Here is a 22,226-nt window from a genome sequence, read left to right on the forward strand (position 1 = left end):
ACCCTGTACCATCCTCCAACTGTCCACCAGCTCCATATGGTTCAAAAATTTACGAAGTGCCTTTCTCCCTAGACCCGACTGGTAGCCCCCTCCTCCCGAGTGGTCTAATCTTGCATCTGGGGCTATGTTGAGATCTCCTCCCACAATCACCTGTCCTCCTACAAACCCTTGAAGCTCTTCCCATAGTGTCTGAAAAAACCCGCCCTGCCCTGTATTAGGGGCATATATGTTGATCAGTGTTACCTCCTTTCCCTGTATCACCCCCCATAGGGCCACACACCTCTCTGTTGTATCCTTGAAATTATTTTTGATAATCATACCACATGTCTGCCTAAGCAGTATAGCAACTCCCCCCACTTTCTTCCCTCCTGCCCCTTGGTGTGTCACCACCTCCTTGTAAGCCCTACTACGTAACAAATGTCCATCTCTGTGCGTCTCTTGCAGGCATATCACTTCCCACCGTAGCCTAGTTCTTTCATCACCCTCATTCTTTTCCCCGGGTTATTGAGTCCATTCACATTCCAGGAGCCCACATTGAATCCTTCTCCCTCCCCCCTCCCTGAGTTATCCCCTTCCTTCCCTGTACTAGTTCCCTCCCCTTCCCATCTCTATCCCTTCCTCCCCCTCCCCTCATACCCGACTTTACTGCTTCCGTTGGTCTGAAAGGAGGCTCCGTTCTAACCCCCCCCCCCAGGCCCCCAATCACCCCGAGCTTCCACCCCCCTGTATTACTCTACACCCTCCTCCCCATTATTCTGTTAATGGCGTTACCCACTCCCCATCTTGTCCCTTGAAAGCACCCCTCTCCCTAGTTCTACGTCCCTCCCCACTTCAACCTTAATCATTGTTCATGACAAACTGAGCAATGCTCCAACTCGTTTAGATCATCAGGAGGCGCTCCTATCTTTCCTCTGGTTGCCACCATCTGCCATGCCGAGTCTGCTCTTGGCTCTGTCTCTTCCGGTGGTTGTTGCTCCCGGGCTGGGAGTCCCTCGCAGCCCAACGACCTCAGCGCCTCCCATGCTTCCGTAGGTGTCTTCACTTTCCGGGACTTTCCCAGCCACTGTTAGCCATATTGCAAAAGGAAAGAGCCACCAATATCTAATCCCTTTAGCTCTCATGTAGCTCGTCACTTCTCCCATTGCTCTTCTTTTCTGTAGAGTTGCTCCCGCCAAGTCTTGGTATACTCCAATTTTGTAATTTTTCCAATGGATCACTTCTGTTGTTTTGCTTTTCCTAGTATCCGCTCTTTGGTGGGAAAATCCAAAAACAGGCTATGACATCCCTCTGCATCAATTCCCATTGGGGGCCCGCGCTTCTATGCACTCGTTGCAAGCAGATCTCTCGCTGCCCTTCTTCCCCCTCCGGATTCAAGATGTATTGACACAGTTCTTTAATCACCACCTCACAATTATTGAAAATGTCCAGCTCTGGGATCCCTTTGAATCTTAAGTTGTTGCGTCTGGATCTGTTTTCCAGGTCTTCCAACTGCTGAATTTCTGTTGGCACTACATGGGCCTCCGCTTTTCTTTTTCGTTCCGCAGCCTGGACTGTTTCCATTTTCTCTTCCACTCCCGCTACTCGTGTGCCCAGGTCTCCTATCTCCGTCCGGATCTCTCGAAGCGAGCTCTGGATCTCCTTTCGAACCCCTTCCAGTTCTGATTTCAATTCTTTAAACCAGCCTACAACATCTGCTTTAGTGATCTCGTCGTTGCTCTCATTCACGTCTCTGACGGGCTCTTCCTCTGAGTCTAAGGGGATCACACTCATCTTCTCCATGCCCTGGTTGGCTCCCGCCACCTCCTGTTTCATCTTTCCCGCCTGATCTGCCGCATACCGAAATTTTTCCAAGCTCTTCTTCGGCGGCATCTTCTGTCCCCCACCTTTCCTCTGCGTTGTTTGCTCAAACGTCTCTTGAAGTTAATTAAAGTCAGCTGTTGTCCTTCTCACTCCTTAGAGAGGTACTTTTGGGCTATATCCCATCCAGGAGTTCCCTTGTACTCAAACCACGTGTTTTCCCAACTCTCTTCTGTGAAGGAACCACGACACTCTCACTCTCTGAATCCAGCATTCAACTCCACTCTGCTGTGTCCTCCAAGTTGTGCTTCCTCAGCTCTTTTCCAGCACCTTATTCTGGCTCCCTCCAGCCTCTCTCCGTTGTGCTGGTGCTGCTCATTTAGTTTCTGGCCCCTCAGACTGCTGCACTCTTCCGTGGGGGGTGTCCTTGCCCTCTCACCTCCACCTTTCCCCAATCTAGTGCTCCAGCTCTCTTTCTGATGTCCTCTGCTGGCTTCCTCCGTTTTCTCCACTACCGACTTCGTTCCATGTGGGGGGGGGGGGGGGGAGAACAACGCCCGTCTGTCTCGCCGCCTGCTGGTCTCTGCTACTCTTCCCACACAGCTTGCTCGACTCACCGTCTTTCAGGTATGCCACCAACTCTAACCGCTCTCAGCACGTCCCGTTTCAGGTCTCTCTTCGCCCCGCTCCATGGTCTCCTGCTCTAGCCGCCATTTTGGATCGCGGGCTGCTGCTCTCCGGTCCCGCCGCTTTCTCCTCTCCCGCTGGGCGTGCGATGTTCGTTCCGCCCGAGTCACCGGCTATCTGATCGTCCAGGACGTGGTTTGGCGCCCGTGGGTTCGGGGGCCTCGCTCGGGGTCAGACGAATCTCACTCCGCAGTGGCAATTTTCTTCCCCGGCTCCACCAGAAGGTCACAGCTTGTCATATTATATATATATATATATATATATATATATATATATATATATACACACACTAGTAAAAAAAGGCCTGTTTCTGGAGCCAATGAAATGGGCGCTAGCAAGGCTTTCCTCTGGCCCCTCCACCCAACGCACCTTCGTTGTTAGTAACGCCATTGCGCCGCCCTGGCCGCCGTCGATGTGAGTGAATTGCTCCGCCCTGAACGTCATAACGTTTGACGCGAGGGCGGGGCCCCGAGACTGTGTTTTTCGTGGCTTCAGAGCTTCGAACTTACGAACCTTGGCTTCAGTGTCGCCAGACAATAGAACGTTGAGGGTAAGTTTTATATATATATAGATATATATATAGTGAAGGACGTCCATAAAGGACATCCATAGGCACAGCTCGTCTTTTTTTCTATATAGTAAAGGACGTCCATAAGCACAGCTCGTCTTTTTTTCTAGGACGTCCTTGGCATGCGCAGAGCAGCCAGCATAACGCTTGGCTGCTCTGCGCATGCTCGACCGGCCGACTGGCCGACTGTTTAACGATGGAATAGAGAATGCAAGTGAGCTACAACGAGCAGCTAATTTGCATTCCTATTCCTTTATGCATGCCCGTTCCTTACCGATTCACTAAGGGAATCGGTAAGGGAAGGGCTTTAACGTTTTTTATAGTGCATCTTGGCCTGAGAGAACTACTAGCTTTAAAAAAGGAAGGAAGCTGTAATAAATATGGAAGAGTGGCCTAGTGGTTAGGGTGGTGGACTTTGGTCCTGGGGAACTGAGTTCGATTCCCACTTCAGGCACAGGCCAAGTCACTTAATCCTCCATTGCCCATGTAAGCCGCATTGAGCCTGCCATGAGTGGGAAAGCGCGGGGTACAAATGTAACAAAAAAAATGGACTGTCTAGGGAAAAAATGAGAAAAATAAAAAGTGAAAGAAACATGAAGATATGAAAGAAATAATTATATTAAATTAATAAAAGGGCTGGCTTTTTTAAAGGAAAAAACCTATGCATTTTTATTAATGCAAACTTAAGTATGCTAATCTGTCACAATCTATTCAACTGCAATAGCAAAACAGGGAGGGTTCTGCATAATGACTCACAGCTTCACACCATATCTGCCTAAGCTCTTTATCTCTGATTGCAGAGTCCCACCCAGGACTAAGAAACAGAGCCTATCACTGAAACCCTATGTGCACTCACTCCCTTATCCAGGATACAGCCAGAGCAGGTGGTGCCAGCTTTTAAATACATTTTAAAACATATAAAAACATAATACAAGAATTCAGAGGATATGAATTGCCAGGAATGATAATTTAAAGAGTAGACTGAGATGGTATGAAGGTTATTATCATCATTTATTGGCATTTATTAACCACCTTTATGAAGAAATTCATCCAACAGGTTTACTCCTGCTTTGTCCACTGTTGTAACATAACTCTGATAGAGTCCCCTGGGACTGCGTTAACACTTCATATTCACCAGCAGTCTCGGTGAAAAGACACAGAACCACCCTAAGCATGTAACACAAAATCCTAAATTCAACAGTACATTTAATCCTATAGAATTTTACTTCGTTTACTGGCTTTGCTACATTTGAAACAGCAAGTACGCAATAAACAGAAGACACCACCAGGCTACAATTTCTGAAGTCAAAAGAAATAAAACAGTGTGGTGGCATCTCATCTGGGATTAAAAAAGACCATTTCTTTAAAGTATTCTCTAAACAGATAACCTCTTCCAAAACAAGCATAATGGCTTACAAAGTAAGTAAAAATCCAACAACCTCCAACATTTCTTACTTCCTCCACTTTGCATTTGTAGCCTAGTGGTTAGTGCAGTGGACTTTGATCCTGGGGAACTGAGTTTGATTCCCACTGCAGCTCCTTGTGACTCTGGGCAAGTCAATTAACCCTCCTCCATTGCCCCTGGTACAAAATAAAATACCTGAATATATGTAAAACCGCTTTGAATGTAGTTGCAAAAACCTCAGAAAGGCGGCATATCAAGTCCCCTTTCCCATATCTACAGCTTCTTCCACCTCTGTTAACGGAAAAGTGGCAATCTAGCAGAAGCCACATGGACACATACTTTATCCAGTGGCACCCTATCAGCATCTCCTCTCAAACCCAACTTCAACAAGGCTCTCATTACAGCACCACATTCTCCCCAGTGTGCTGGATAGGAGATGTCAAGCAGCTGGCAGCAATAAATTTTCGTTATCCAAAAATGACCAGAACACTTCTACCCCTGCATTACAGGGGTTACTAAGGTTTCTTTACTAAGGGTTTCTTCTACCTTTGGAAATATGACTTTAAAGATACATTTCTAGTAAACAAATTTTTAAAAGGCCATCATAAACATGCACATCGTTTCGATGTTGTACACTAGACAGTAAAGCTGGGAAAGCAATCAAATTTTTTAAATAAAATATTTAGAAACAGGAAAAGTTCAACTAGGTCCTGAAAATCAGGTCAGGGTTTTAAATTGAAAAATACAAGCAAATTAACTTAATTCATATCCAAACCACACTCAAATATATGTCATTCTGACTAAGCCTCCTGACATCGTCCTAGTCACATCAAGTACTCAAGGAATATTAGAAGGATGTTAATACCATATACGCACATCTCTTGGAAAAAGGCTCATTTAGATCTAGATGACACTTGTTGTTTCAGTACTAAAAAGGACAAACTCTAACCGGTCAATACTGTGTATCTGAATTTTCAAAAGGCATTTGATAAAGGACCTCATGAAAGATTCCAGAGGAAATTGGAGAGACATGGGATAGGAGGTAGTGTTCTACTGTAGATGGTTAAAAGACAGAATATAGAGAGTTGAGTTAAATGGTCAGTATTCTCAATGGAGAAGGGTAGATACTGGGGGTTCTTCCAGGGGTCTATGCTGGAACCGCTGCTTTTTAACATATTTATAAATGATCTAGAGATAGAACTAACTAGTGAAGTAATTACATTTGCTGACAACACAAAGTTATTCAAAGTTGTTAAATCGTAAGAAGATAGTGAAAAAATAGAAGAGGACCTTACGAGACTGGAAGGCTGCGCATCCAAATGGTAGATGACGTTCAATGTAAACAAGTGAAAAGTGATGCATGGGGGAAAGAGGAACCCAAACAGACCCAAAACAAAAAAAATGGGTAGGCTCTGTGCCCTTTATATAGCAACCTTCATTTTCAACGGAGATTAGCACAGAGGATTCTCAGTTACAGTATGCTTTTCCTCTGTTTTGCAACAGGAAGGAAACTAAGGTAATCAGATGAACTTTCAGATTCTGATCTAACATTACATTCTCTTAATCTATAAGCATGCAAACCAAGTAGCAGTCAGTTCAATCTTGCAAGCTAACAAAAATAAGAAATAATTTTTTACTGTCCAATTATAAACATAAAAGGGCACTAACCCACAAAACTGCAAAAAAAAATTTAGCTAATATATGCAAATGAGCTCCTGACATTTGTATCCTTACCTAAACTTCACACATTTTATGTACACTGCTCAGGTCTGCTAGTTAGTTCTAGCAATTTATTAAATTCTAATAAATACATTTCTCATATGCTACCATTGCCAGGAACTTCATTTAGGGCAAGATGCACTAAAGACTCATTAAAGCCCTTTCCTTACCGATTCCCTTAGCAAATCGGTAAGGAACGGGCATGCAACAAGGAATAGGAATGCAAATGAGCTGCTCGTTGTAGCTCACTTGCATTCTCTATTCCGTTGTTAAACAGTCGGCCAGTCGAGCATGCAAGCATTATGCTGGCTGCTCTGCGCATGCCAAGGACATCCGAGATCGCCGCCGCTTCCCCCTCCACCCGCACTGAAATTACAGCTTCCCGCAGCCCCAACCTCCCCGCCGCCCCCAATCCAAAAAAACCATCCATTTTGGCCGTCATTCCCCTCGCAATAATAAAAACGTCTTTTTTGGCAGTGCTTCACTCAGCTGAGAGACCTGGAAGCCCCTGAGCCAATCACAATGCGTTTAGCTGAGCTAAACACGCTGTGATTGGCTCAGAGACTTCCAGGTCTTTTTGTACAGTCATTTACTATGTTACTATGTTTAGGAAACCGTCTAACCCCCTTTTAAACTCTGCCAAGCTAACCGCCTTCACCACGTTCTCCGGCAACGAATTCGAGTTCAATTACGCGTTGGGTGAAGAAAACTTTTCTCCGATTTGTTTTAAATTTACTACACTGTAGTTTCATCGCATGTCCCCTAGTCCTAGTATTTTTGGAAAGCGTGAACAGACGCTTCACATCCACCTGTTCCACTCCACTCATTATTTTATATACCGTCTCTTCTCCAAGCTGAAAAGCCCTAGCCTCCTTAGTCTTTCTTCATAGGGAAGTCGTCCCGACATCCCCGCTATCATTTTCGTCGCCCTTCGCTGCACCTTTTCCAATTTCACTATATCTTTCTTGAGATGCGGCGACCAGAATTGAACACAATACTCAAGGTGCGGTCGCACTATGGAGCGATATAACGGCATTATAACAGCCTCGCACCTGTTTTCCATACCTTCCTAATACCCAACATGCGACTTGTTTGTTGCGCCGACATGGGCTACGTTGCATACCTTCATAAGACACTATTGGATGGATGTGTTGGTGTGGAGAGACACTGCCTTTGGTGCTGTGGTTCTGTGAGTAGCAGGACCAAATTCCCACCCGGAGTAGGGGTTGCTTGGGGACATCCCACTCGTCCTGGAATAATGGGAAGATACGTAATGAAAGGAGAAATTAGGTCTTACCTGATAATGATTTTCTTTCCATTAGTTCTTCGCACTATTTCAGGATGAGTGGGATAGTCATGTTCATCGACCAGTAGGTGGAGATAGAGAATACAGTTGAACTGCAGCCTATACACCCAGACCCTTAGCTCAGTCCTAGTAGGACGATGCTCTGATCAGCCCATTGTCTAGATACAGGTGAAACCGAACGCCCTGCCGACGCAGAACCACCACCACCAAGAATAGGACCTTGGAAAAGGTGTGTGGTGCTGTGGTCAAGCCAAACAGCATGGCCTTGAATTGACCAAGATTGCAAAGCGCAGGAACTGCTGATGAGGAGACCAGATGGGAATATGTAGATATGCCTCCTTGAGATCGAGCACGGTCAGAAACTCCCCCAAGTGAATGGGCACGATGATCGATCATGGGGTCTACACCTGAAAATGAAGGACTGAGGCATCGATTCACCCCCTTTGAAGTCCAATACCGGACACACCGAGTCCTCTTTTTTTGGCATCACGAAGTAAACAGAATACGGACACTGACTCCAACCCTGCTCAGGAGGTAGTACAGGGACAATGGCCGTTAGAGCCAACAACTTTGAGAGTGCTCTAAACCAGGGCCGCTCTGACACCCCCCCCCCCCCCACACACACACACACACCCGACAAGGGGAGTATAAGAAGACAGGAGCAACCGGGAAGGATAATTCCAACTTGTAGCCATTCTTGGATAATGTTGAGGACCCACTGATCCAATGTAATCTTGGCCCACTCTCCTCGAAACGTCACGAGCCATCCCCCAATAGGAACAGGAGAGGGAGCCGGCCTGGCAACACTGACTGCTTAGCAAAAGGATACAGAGCATCCTGCCTATTCGCCCAATCTCATCACCCCAAAAGGACAAATGCCTGGACGAAAAGTGCAACCTCCCAGACCTGTACTTCCTGCTGTCCCAGAGTTCTGCCGTGCCAAACCATGCACATGGCCTCCAGAGCAAGTCTCATCTTTCACAAACTCCATGGCTTCATTTCTCAGAACTCCTCACCAAACAGCCACTTGTCCCGAAAGGGAAGCTTAACTACACTTTAGAAGCCATGTCTCCCAACCAGTTTCACAGCCGATGACGAGCGGCCACCATCAACTACATGCCCTTAGCGAACGCAGACACCAAGTCACAGACCCCATCTGCTAGGTAAGTCAACTCTGCTTCCACCTGGGTAATACGAGCTGACTAGGCTGTACCAGTCCGCTGCTGCCATTGTAAAGACAGGCCCGCGTCACAAAGGAGCAGTAGATCGAAGCCTGGAGACCCAGCGCCATCACCTCAAAGGCTTGCTTCAAGGCTTGCTCAAGTTGCCTTTCCTGGAGGTCCTTAAAGGCAATACCTTCCTCTACAGGAAGGGTTGTCTTCTTGCTCTGCCTTCCAAAATGGATTCCTTGATTATGTCGGTGACCGTGTCTTTCTCCTCCGCCACCAGTGGGTACAAACAGGCCATGGCCCTCCCCACCAGAAGGCTCGTGTCGGGGATACTCCATTCAGCCGAGATAGGGTCCTGAATATTTACATGTATCAGGAAGGACTCGGAGGAGGCCCAAAGGCTATGGCTATGCATGACTTCCGAAGAGTGCCCAGCAGCCGGCACCACCACCGACTCAGAAATGAGTGAACCCAACTCATCCCTGTGAAACAAGCGGAGGACCCGTGGGTCATCTTCCTCTTCCAAAGGTTCTCTCAGACACGCTTTCTGAAACTTCTCGGCCTCCAGGCCAATCCATCCAGGTCCGCTTAATTGCAGCAGGCTCCGGCACATCCAGCTCGCTGCTTCAACAGGTAGGCCTGACGTAGGAGCAAGACATACTCCGGGTAAAAGGTTATTCCCTGAACCTGTCCATTCCTGGAGGCCCCCCCATGAGAACTGCTGCCGGAAGGGCTCATCTCACACTCACCCCCAACAATGAACACTGTTCCTGCCAAAATGGCCACCGCTCCCACATCTCCCTGTGATGATGCAACATGGCTTGTGCCTGGGAGAAACAGCAACTAATACAAAGGTCCCCGCAGAGCTGCCTCCACCACAGAAGAATCCCCTGCTGCCACCTCCACAGTATAAGCAGTATCCGGCCTGTGCTCTGTGTAGCAGCCCAACACAGCCTGCTGAGCAGCTCTTCACTCCTTCTTCTGGCGCAGACATCAAGGATCTGTCCGAAACCAGCAGTGCTAAGCCCGCAAGCCCCTTCCACCCTCTCCCGTCACTTCCTTCGACACTCCCTACTGCTGAAGTGTAGATCGCAGACCCAAAGGGAAAGTGGACTTACCCACTTGGTCTGCCCCGAGCGCTCCAGATTCTGGCCCCACCAGAGGCCAGTGCTCACCACCTCACACATGCAGGGTTAAAAGCACACCGTGTCCTGTCTCTCCACAAGGCCCAGCAGCCGACTGCCTCGCTTGCACAATGTTTACAGATTTATTTTTTGGGCGCTGTTTAAATAGACTTCTAGGGTAGAAGAGGACAGCCAGAGAAAACCTCAACCAAGGCAGCGGAATGACAGGGACCCGGCACCATAAGATACGACACCCGCACTCAGGCGCTGCTGGAACTCTCCAGGTAACTTACCGCCAGCCAGACCCCTGGACAAGGACTCAAAACAGAAAGTCATGTCTATCCACCTGCTGGAGACAGAAAATACTGAGCAGCTACTTAATTGTGGCATTGCAAAACAAAAACATAGTGTTGTAGAGCACAATTTTCTCTTTCAGATGATACTGTTCACAAGCTGATTCAGGCAGACTCTTTAATAATTGGCTTTGAATTTTGGTACATTTTACCATTTGCGCTGACAGTGCCAACTTTGAAGAGATCCTGCAGGGCGGTTATAGATGCTGGTTAGTTGCAAATCTGGCAGTTTTATGTCCAGCACAAGCATAATGCTTGTTCAAAACTTCAAGTCCATATCTTTGTTTGCATGGAAGTTGTTGCGGTCTGAATATTGGTCCAAATATGTTCCGATGAGTCGCAACCAATTTTGATGCACACTTTGAGTCAACTTGTTTGACTGGATTTTGCATCCATAATGTTAAAATGTATTTCATCGGAATTAGCATCAAAAACTGTACAGGATTTGAATTTTTTAGCCATTATGTGTTTGGATTTTATTAGACCCCAAAAATGGCATTTTGGTAAATGTTGCGCGCTCATGGACTGACAACCTTTCAGAAAAGGGGGTCTAGATCTGCAACTATTGAGTCCCTTGGCCCTTTAGCTGAGCTGTGTGCTGTAATCCACTGCTAAAGAGCACACGGCAATCCACAATGTCAGATCATTATACTTTATTGTAATCCCTTTGTGTCAACTGCTCCTCCAAAGGTAGTTCCCACCACAGCATTTCTCAAGCATAGCAGTTCAACAGCATAGTATTCAAAACAAAACAAAAGGTTCCAAAATCTCAGCAGTTCATATAAAGCAGTTTGGCAAAACAATTCCCCAAACACAGCAGTTCAGAAAGGGTTCAAACTCCCAGCAGTTCATATAAAGCAGTTTGGCAAAACAATTCCCCAAACACAGCAGTTCAGAAAGGGTTCAAACTCCCAGCAGTTTGGCAAAACAATTCCCCAAACACAGCAGTTCAGAAAGGGTTCAAACTCCCAGCAGTTCGGCAAAACAATTCCCCAAACACAGCAGTTCAGAAAGGGTTCAAACTCCCAGCAGTCCATATCAGCAGTTTGGCAAAACAATTCCCCAAACACAGCAGTTCAGAAAGGGTTCAAACTCCCAGCAGTTCATATCAGCAGTTTGGCAAAACAATTCCCCAAACACAGCAGTTCAGAAAGGGTTCAAACTCCCAGCAGTTCATATCAGCAGTTTGGCAAAACAATTCCCCAAACACAGCAGTTCAGAAAGGGTTCAAACTCCCAGCAGTTCATATCAGCAGTTTGGCAAAACAATTCCCCAAACACAGCAGTTCAGAAAGGGTTCAAACTCCCAGCAGTTCATATCAGCAGTTTGGCAAAACAATTCCCCAAACACAGCAGTTCAGAAAGGGTTCAAACTCCCAGCAGTTCATGTATAGCAGTTATACAACGTAATTCTCCAAACACGGTAGATCAAAAAGGGAAATGAGAATTAATATACCGCCTTTCTGTGGTATTTTGCAACTACATTCAAAGCGGTTTACATATATACAGGTACTTATTTTGTACCTGGGGCAATGGAGGTTTAAGTGACTTGCCCACAGTCACAAGGAGCTGCAGTGAGAATCGAACCCAGATCCCCAGGATCAAAGTCCGCTGCACTAACCACTAGGCTACTTCTAAGGGTTCAAAGTCCCCAGCAGTTCATGTAAGCAGTTATGCAATAATTCCCCAAACACAGCAGTTCAGAAAAGGTTCAAACTCCCAGCAGTTCATGTATAGCAGTTATGCCCAAAACCACCACTCCTCTCTCCATTTCAAAAGAAATCAACCTAGGGAGAGTGGCAAGGGTCCCTCCCCAACCAGGACAGCATAATACCCTGACCACCACCCGCATGACCCTTCTGTGGTAAACCTGTTCTCTCAGCTCCCCTCGTGGGACAGCCACCTTTTCCCCTCTTCTACCAGGCTCTCCTCTCAAGCAGCCCTCTGCTGTTTCACCTCCTTTCCTTCCAGTTTAGTCAGAGCAGCAATCTCCATCGGCTCCTCTTGCTCTAGTTCTTCCTCCTTTTCTTCCCCTTGCCAGTCCATAGGTTCTTCCCCACACCCATTGCTCAGCTGCTCTCCATTAGCTTGATTGGGCAGGTTCAGAACGCCTTCCTTCATCCTGGCTCTCTGGGACAGGTTTTTCCAACTCCCTTCTCTTGACCTCCTCTGGGGGCTGTTGGGGATTGAAGTCCCTGTTTCTACCATGGGACCTACTCGAGGGCTGCTGGGAATTGTAGTCTTTTCCTTTTCTCCAATCCCCCAGAGGAAAAGATTCCTTTCTCTACCCAGTCTCCCTCCCTCTCGAGCCTCCTCATTCCTCCATGTGCCTTCATTCTCCCTCTCACCCTCATTTATTTCTTTATTTTATTTATTGCATTTATATCCCACATTTTCCCACCTCTTTGCAGGCTCAATGTGGCTTACAATAATCATGAATAGTGGAAATATATTAGAAAATAGACATTTAGTGTTACAGAAGGATCTTGGGCATATTCCTCACACTCCCCAACATGACTTACTGGCATCCGTTATCACCACTTCCATTGTGTTATCAGAAAGGGAGCTCTGACTGTCAAATTCTTGGGCAATACCCACGGGCAATACCCACTACTGCATACTCTGCCTTGAAACCAGCATCCAAGGAAGATAAAAGTCGTACTTCTATGACACTGGAGACCAGCTGCTGAGAAGAGAGCTATTATCCTGTAATAGCCATATATAAGCTTTTGCCCGTGGCACCACTTGCATCACAGCCGTCACTGAGCCAGAACCTGGACAGAGTCCCAGACCCTGGGCCTGCCTTGGCTGAGATGATGAAATCTATTTAACCAGCTTTGATATCCTGCACTTCTGTGAGGAAGATCCTCTCCTGTGTTGTCTCAAATAGAATGTCCAGATACTCCAGCATCTGTGATGGAGTTAGTCTGCTCTTCTCAAAATCGGTCACCCAACCTGACTGCAGAAAATAGAAAAAAACTTTGTCCACTGCAACCATGCTATCTGAAAAGGACAACGCACTAATAAGACAGTCATAGAGATAAGGGTGAACTCTGCTTCCCTGGCGCTGAAGTCAACCTTGGTAAATGTTCTTGGAGCCATGGCGAGACTGAACAGCAAGGCCCTGAACTGGAAGTGATGGCCCAGAATCGCAAAACAGAAAAACTCAAGATGAAGCGGCCATGTGTGTATATGTAAGTACACCTCCTTGAGATAAAGGATGGTGAGAAATTCTCCTGCTTGAGCAGAGGCTATGACTGCTCTTAGTGTCTCCATGCAAAAGAAAGACACACAAAGGCAGCAGTTTAGACCTTTGAGATCTAAGACAGGATGAAAGCTACCTTCCTTCTTTGGGACAATGAAGTAGATGGAGTATCTGCTTTGTCCTGCCTGGGGAACTGGAACAATGGGCCAGAGTGCCAGGGACCAGAGTGCCAATAAGGAACTTACAGTGGCCTCAACATCGACTGCCTTGGTTCCCTTTCAACAAAAGTCTGCAAGAAGAGACGAGCAACCAGGTAGAACTTCAACTTGTAACCTTCTGTAAGAACATCCAGAATCCACTGGTCTGACATTCAATCTCTCCAACAAGACCATAAAAGAGACTGAATGAATTCTTTGCTTCGGTCTTTAGCGAAGTCGTAAGAGATTTACCTGTACTGGAAATGTTTTTCAAGGGTGATGATGCGGAGGAACTGCAATAAATCTCTGTGAACTCAGAAGATGTAACGAGCCAAATCAATAAGTTAGAGTGAAAATCACCTAGACCAGATGGTAAACACCCCAGGGTACTGAAAGAACTCAAACATGAAATTACCAATCTGCTATTAATGATTTATAACATGGTTTAATGGGACGGAATCAGCATGGGTTCAGCCAAGAGAAGTCTTGAATCACCAATTTGCTTCACTTCTTTGAAGGCTTGAATAGATCTGTGGATAAAGGTGAGCCAGTTGATGTAGTGTACCTAGATTTTCAGAAAGCTTTTGACAATTCCTCATGAGAAACTCCTGAGAAAATTAAAGAGTCATGGGCTAGGAGGCAAGGTTCTGGTGTGGATTAGGAATTGGTTATTGGACAGAAAACAGAAGGTAGGGTTAAATGGACATTTCTCTCAATGGAGGAGGATGAACAGGAGTGCCGCAGGAATCTGTATTGGGACCAGTGCTAGGAAATCAGAACAAGTGAGATGATTAAATTTGCAGATGACACAAAACTATTCAAGGTTGTTAAAACATGTGGATTGTGAAAAAACTACAGGAAGACCTTAGAAAACTGGGCATCCAAGTGACAGATGAAATCTAATGTGCACAAATGCAAAGTGATGCACATTCGGAAGGTGAGGTCACACCATAGAGCAATACAGAGGCATTATAATTTCTGGTCTCATTTTGCATACCTCTCAATAATTCCTAGCATCCTGTTTGCTTTTTCAGACACCGCTGCACACTGGATGTCTAGAAATTGTACTGGGGCACTCAGGATATCATGCACCATGAGTTCTCTCACTCTTGTAATTGCCTCCACAGCTCAAAAAGAGCCTCCTCTCCAGTCTGCACCATTTAATTACATTCAATTCTGTGCTGTTCTTGTGGTATCAAGTTAAGGAGTTCATGCACCACACATCATGTTTGAGAAAAGATTTAAAACCAGGTTTGGGGGAGGAGACTGCTAAGGACAGGATGAGGAAAGGAATTGAGATGGAAAACTGGGGGAGAGGATGAGGACAGTGGAGACAACTTATCACAGCTGATGAGCGAACCAAAAAGAGGCAACCACCTGTGGAGCAGCTATCTAGGCTGACATGCTGGTAAAGTGGATGGAAAAATTAGCCCAGGTGTGCTCCTAAGGGCTTGTTTTACAAAACTGCACTATTGATTCCTGCTGAGCAAATTAGAGGAAGACCATTCAATTCCTATGGGCTTCCTCTCATTTGCCATATGTGAACCGCTAGCTCAGCTTTTTAAAAAGAAGCCCTAAATCTTTGTGAGTCAAAGAATATCAGGTAAGAAACAGCACAAGACTGGGAGGAGAAGGAAGCATCAGCCTTGATTCAAAGGGTAGTATCGGAAATAAAGGAAAACAGTTACGGATGGAGAATCTATACAAGTTTACACAGAACCAGCTAAAATTACTTTGGAAATACCATAGTAATTAATCTTTAAAATTGTCTGCCAGAAGTTCTGACTTTAAAACAAAAGGCTGGGAAACTGGAGGTCAAAGGAAGACACAGGAGCAGATGCAGAAACCTGCAGGGTAGTGTCATGTGACTATGCCTGAGCACATGGCTTCTGATGCTAACCTAATGCAAAGGTTTGTTCTCTGATCCAGTAAACACATGGCATTAAAGCTACAGCCATGTTAAAAACTGTGTATTGTCAGCAAAAAAAAAAAAAAAAACCACCACACCATGCCAGTAGTATGCAGTTGTGCATGAATAGTGATTGGCTCATGCACTGACAGAAGGGTGACAAAAAGAGATGAAGGTCCACTGTCACCTTCACACCCCCCCCCCCAAAAAAAAAAAAAACCCTAGTCCCCACTCCCTAGTGGACCACCCATCTTCTGATCTCCAAAACCCCAGGATGGCCACCAATTCTCTGATCCACCCCCAAAATAGTGCCTAGTGGATCCCTAAGGTCTCATAAAAATGTCCTTAGTGTCTAATGTCTATGTTTGTTAAGATATCCTGCTAAATGTAAAAGTAGTGTGTGTGTGTGTGTATTTCTTTTTTTAACATTGCTTTCCTTTTCGGAAGATCCCTCTTTGAGTGGTATCAGTTCTGTTTCTTTTGAGGAGACCTATACTGCTGAGAGCTTTATGTTTTCTCCCCTTTGGATGTATTTTCTTTTTGCTGTGGGCTGTTGAGCAAGCAAAAGTTTCTCATCCATTGGGTCTCTTTCTATTTGTATTTAACATTTTGTGCCTCTTTTTCATAGATCTCCTTTTTTTTTTTAAGCTAATGGCTCTTTCTAAATTTATTTTTGGTTTTATTAGGCTGTGGTCATATTTGATGTTTGTAACTATGTAATACAAAAATAAATTATATCCCATGTGAAATGACAGAACTAAGAAAAAAAAACACCACCAAGAACAAAATGAAAAAAACAGCCAAACAAAACTAGGCAAAAGAAACAATGCACGCAAAAGTTAGAAACGTAACAAAAATTACTCCTGGTTCTTAAATGTTTGACCTGCTTCTAAGTTTTATAAAACTTACATCCTGCCCTCTTTATCTAGAGGAATTTCATTTTGGGGGGAGGGGGGAAGATCTTAAAAATTAAAAAAAAAAAACCACCCAAACATCTAAGTCAGGGTTTCTCAAATCTGCCTGGTGACTTCACAGCCCATTCAATTTTCAGGACATCCAAAATAAATTTGAATGGCCTAGAATGCATACAATTTACCTGAAAACCTGTTTGGGTGACTCACTGCTAGTCTGATCTGAAAAGCTCTACTCAAAAGCAAAAGAAACAGATTTAACTAGACTGCTCAAAGACACCTGCTGATTTTGAAGCAAAACTACAGAGTACAAACTGGTAGCTTTCTGAACCTTAAATGTCCTCAAGATGGAGGGATTGCAGTACAGAAAAGTGGTAAAGAAACTTTCTGGTTCTGATGATTCACCAGGAAGAGGACAGATAAGTAATTCATTCTGGGTTTGTTCATCCATCCTATGATCTCATCCTTTTATTAAATCTTTGTTCCAACTCATCACAAGTATATTTCCAATATGCTTACAAGTGTTACAGCTCTTCCCAAACTACATGGAAAGGATGGCCTAGATTCCAGTTCCTTTCTCATTTTTCTTAACAGCTGTGACTCATAATTCTCCGTCCTGCAGGAGTCACCCACTTTTCAGTAGTTCACCTCTGCAAGTCATTTGCTTTACAATAACAGATTAAGTAAAACTAGCAAGGGATCAGTTCCACCTATAATGATTAATACAAGAAAGTTCTTACAACCTGATGAAGGTATACTGAGCTACACAGGATCAGCTCTACAAAACATCCTTGCACTTTCCTGATGTGACTAGATAATTATTAAACGGAGGAAAAAAAGTCTCATATTTTAAGGGAACACTCAGTCATTGGTAAACCAATATTAGGGAGGTCTCCTAAATCATCATGGGCAAAAACCTCCTTATTATTTTAATATTGTATGTGAAAATGTGGTTACTGCTCAAAATATTTCTGCAAATAAAGCCGTCTATATATTTAATCGACGGATCAAGCATTCCATTTAATAATTATCTAGTCACATCAGGAAAGTGCAAGGATATTTTGTAAAGTTTATACGAGTTTATCATTATATAAATATCCTTTTAAGCTCTTTTTTTGATATTTAGATTGGTCTACACAGGATCAGGTCACTCCAAGAAGATTCTTGTGTCCCCCTCATGATCAAACAGTCCAGCTGAGCTTTGTATCAAAAAAAAAATTCTTTACTCCCTTCACAAGAGCTCAAGATGACACACAGTATGACTAATCTACAGAAAAGAATTATGCTATAGCTGGTGCTTGTCTGACCATTTTTAGAATACAGGCAATATAACTTTCCCACCCTTCCATTTAAAAGGGCACATGGCAAAGCAGACCTGGGCAATCTCAGTCCGAGGGCCACGGCTTTCAGCATTTCTCCAATGAATATGCATGAAATCTATTTGCATGCGCTGTTTCCATTGTATGCAAATAGATCTGGTATGTGGCACTTGAAGACAGAGACCGCCCACCTTTGCACTGGAGAAATTCTGCTTGCTCACTCTCTTTACCTGGAGCTCGTGCTATCAGTGACTCATTAGCTTGCGGAGTATAAATCCTGTTTTTCCAGGAAGCCAAAGTAATCATGCCATCAGTTGAGAGCAAATAAGTTAGAGTAACAAACAAGAAAGTAAAAAGAAAATTTGACTGAAAGAGACACGAAAAGAAAATAGTAGCAAATAGATAGCCACCAGTAGACTAAGTGGCAGGTAAGAGGAGATCACTTCTCAGAAAACATAACAAGCTTGAAGAGGAAGCCTAGGTTAAAAATCCACTGGAAGCATTTGAATAGTTGATTCCTTGAATGGACAAGTCTAAAGAGCCTCTTTTTAATATACAATTAAATAGTCGAAGTAGAAATGCATCTGCCCTACCAAACAAGAAGGCTCCCTATTTTGAGATCAAGGCAGACATGATCCTACATTTTAAACTACAAACAGATCAGATACCTGGGTTGTAGCACCTCTTAGAATATTTGTGCTCCTGGGAAACAGCAGATAAAAGTCCAAAATAAAGTGAAAGTGAACATTAAACAGACTGGGTCTATCAAAACACATTTGAATTAGGCAACAAGATATAGTAGTGGTGTAGAGCAGGCCACTGATATAAAGGAAATTAGGTCATTATGAAGATTTAACTAGACACTGATTATACATATTGTTTTTGAATTCTTCCCTTGATTTGCTGTTGGATTCCCTTATTCTTGAGGGCTTAATAGGAAATTCTTACTTTTTCTTATTACCCTACTTAACTCATTTTCTATACAAGGTTGTAATCGTCTTGTATTTGTACAGGTTTAGACATTTTTTTTATAATATACATTTTGACCTTGTTTTTATTTCATGAAATACATGGCTTTTTTATATTGTTTCTGCAGGGAGATACTAACCTCTATTTCTACCCAGTCTTGAGAAAAGATACATGGATTAACAAGACCTGCGACAACTCCACAATACTAGGCAAGTTTACAAATCAAAGCCAGTCCAACCCAAGTAGTATTTTCTTTTTTTTTTTTTTCATTACAATATCTATCCAAAAACTGTACATTAAACATTGTCCTAATATGTTTGAACAACAAACTGCCTCCTGATGATTTGTCCTAAATCAGACATTTTAGCAATGAGTAATCTCAAAGTGGCAAGCTCAAACCTTTATCTTTCTCAGAACATGAAACATGGGAACAGTATGAAGCAGAGAAGGCCCCCCTAGACTGCACAAAATTACTTCCACTTGTAAAGCCACAGACCACTGTGGATTTTTTACTTTCCCTCAACTTTAAAGTTAAGGACAGGGAAAACTAAATATTAGGGATGTACATTTAACACGTTAACACGATTAACATGTTAAATGACTTGCGTTAAAATTTTTAACTGAAGTTAATGCCTCTCTCCCCCATCTGTAAACATCCAGCTTTGCTCTGCCTACACTTCTTTCTTCTCAAGCACACTCCTCTCCAGCCGCTTCTCCCTGCTTCTCATGGCCGCTGCACTCAAAGAACGCTGCATGTCACCCGGCTCCAAACCTGTCTCTGAAACAGGAAGTTCTGTTAGAAGAGGCAGAACTTCCTGTTACAGATAGGCTTTGGCACCGGCGACTAAATAGTATGATTTCACTGCAGCGGCTGTGAGGAGCAAGGAAGAGTAGCAGAGGAGTGAGGGCTGCTGGAGACGTTAAGTTCACACTGCCAGAAAACAAAAAGGGATAAAGATATGGACCGCGCTGGGCAGGCAAAGACAGCAGAAAAAGAAAAGCCAGAGATGCAGGGGAGAGGGTGGCAGCAGCAGAAAGAGAAGAGCCAAAGATGCGGGGGAGGAGAGGGCAACAGTGGGAGAAAGAGGTGAAGAGCGAGTGATGTGGGGGAGGGGTGGCGGCAGAAAAGAGAAGAGCAAGAGAATTGGGGAAGGAGGAGCCAGAGATATAAGGCAGAGAGGCAGCTGCAGTGGGAGAAACAGGAGTAGAGCCAGAGATGCAGGGGAGCAGAGAGCCAAGGCAGGAGAAAGAGAACAGCGAGAGATGCAGGGTAAGGTGGTGCTAGAGAGAGATGTGCCAGAGAAGTAAGAAGAGGTGCCAGAAGGAAAAAAAAAAAAAAAAAAAAGGATGAAAGAAAGATGGGGACCTCGGGGGAGGGGGGGGAGATAGATGCTAGAAATAAGGGATGAAGAATCAAGATGTTGCCCATAGAACAGAGGGGAGAGGAGGAGGAAAAAAAAAAGAGAGAGAGAGAAGGAAAAAATGGTAATCATGGATAGAGGGAATGGAGAAGATAGTGCCAGGGCAGGGAAGGCAAAGGAGGAGATGGAACCAAAATCATTGGTTGAATGTTTAGAATCAATTACAAAAAAAAAAAAAAGTAAACTATGGAGTTCATTTTCAAAGCATTTAGACCTTACAAAGTTCCATAGGCTTCAAGTCTGCTTTATTTTTTTTTTTTTTTTGTTACATTTGTATCCCGCACTTTCCCACTCATGGCAGGCTCAATGCAGCTTACCTGGAGCAATGGAGGGTTAAGTGACTTGCCCAGAGTCACAAGGAGCTGCCTGTGCCAGGAATCGAACTCAGTTCCTCAGTTCCCCAGGACCAAAGTCCACCACCCTGACCACTAGGCCACTCCTCCTCCTTTGAAAATACGCCTCCACATTTATATGCTAAATTTATTTCAACTCCTTTACATCTGGATCACACAATTAATCATTTGATTACAAACTGTAATCATACGATTAAAAATGTTTGACCATGGGCAGCCCTACTAAATATATAGCAAGTTTATACCAGCCGATTTAGCATCAGGATTTTTATTACTACATTGCATGGTTTTAAACCGTTCTGCGATTTCAAAACTACTTTAAGTTTTATGAAAACAAAAAGGCCAGATCCTGTGGAAAGATAGTGAGTATATTAACAAACAGCTTACAGTTTTTTAAGTAACATGAAAGAGTAAACTGATATAACACATCTCTCATTCATGAAAATATTAACATTCAGTTATTTGATAATCATTTAAGGGTACCAGAGTAAAATGTTTCTATAACCAACATTCAAGCATTAGGTAACCTTTTTAGACCACTTTGATTATGTCTCTAAACCATTTTAGAAGCACAGAAAAGATATGCTGCCACATAATATTTTCAAGGCACACATAGACTGTCCTTGTCGAAATGGCTGTGGGCACAAAAATATTTTTGTATTCTAAAGGGTACAAGTAAAAATATTACAGTTAAAAATGTATCAAGGACCCTTAATGGCTATAAAGAGAAAACAAACTAAGATCAGGTAGTTGACAATAAGACATGAGTTTGAAGCTCATACCTACCAATTCCTATACCTGTGCACAATGAATTAGCTACATAGCTCAGAGGTATTTGGTAGAAGAACAGTGGCAGGAAATATAAATGTCAACTTACACGTCCAGCAAACAGAGGCAATTCGAGCCTCAATTTTTTTAAGGGAATTATGGTGTATTCCCATGAGTTTTAGCTCTTTAATTTACAGTTAAAAACTAAATTGTTTCTGTTGTACGTGTGTTGTAACCGCTCTGGTCCTCCGGTACAGGCCCACCCCATTCAGCACCAGAGGCCTGTCGTGTCCTGGGAGGTATTTTAAAGGCCCTGCACCATTTCTTACCCCCCAGGTCACTGCCTCCTCTTCACTTCAAGACACCTTCTTTTTTTACTCAATTCGGCGGGTATTTTCTAATTATTCCGCCTTCTACTGCGCAACGGACAGACAAGAAGGACGAAAGGGTCCGCTGGCGAGGTCAGCTCCTCGAAGTACTAGAAAAGGGGAACCGCTAACAAGGCCGAACGACGACACCAGAATAATAATCGCTATTATTACCGTAGGAAGACATGGCAAGACCGGGATCCGGCCTGACCAAGGCACATCTGCAGCAAAACCTCTAGAAGGCCGCTTCCAACACTTACCTGGTGCCTACAGACTCCCCACACGGCAGAGCAGGCCGAAACGCTAATACCCTCGTCCCCGTTCTCTCTACGGTAGTCGAATAACAATTCCACCCTCAACACACGACGCCATCTTGCGATAGTTTGTATCTCCACCTCTTTTTTTTTCCCCTCTCTCCCACCTACCCGGCGCGACGCTAAACGTCACCGCGTAGGTCAGCTGACGGCGGGCCACCAATGGGAGGTGAGCGGGGTGATGTCATGAGGATGCCGGCGGCATTGGGGAGACGCGGTGACGGTTGCCAAGTTGTGGGTGGAGCTTCTTGCCTCTAGCCAGACACAAGGAAGTCTTTTAGAGCCGGATGTGGAGGGAGGGTGTGTTTTATTTATAGCGTTATTCTACCTTTTTAATTCATCGTTTCTTGAGATTGAGGTTATTA

At 44.3% G+C, this 22,226-nt stretch overlaps 1 protein-coding gene across 2 annotated transcripts in view; it reads right to left on the reverse strand.

The window, feature by feature from the left end:
• Nucleotides 1-21,893, reverse strand: part of LOC115462833 (ubiquitin-associated protein 1-like) — a 79,191-nt gene extending 57,298 nt beyond the window's left edge. For both annotated transcript variants that reach the window (XM_030192866.1, XM_030192867.1), the window contains exon 1: nucleotides 21,808-21,893. The gene's annotated coding sequence lies outside the window, so the exon portion shown is untranslated. The remainder of the gene's footprint in view (nucleotides 1-21,807) is intronic.
• Nucleotides 21,894-22,226: the final 333 nt, after the last annotated feature.

This window comes from Microcaecilia unicolor, chromosome 2, assembly GCF_901765095.1.
Source record: "Microcaecilia unicolor chromosome 2, aMicUni1.1, whole genome shotgun sequence".
Classification (NCBI taxonomy): Eukaryota; Metazoa; Chordata; class Amphibia; order Gymnophiona; family Siphonopidae; genus Microcaecilia; species Microcaecilia unicolor.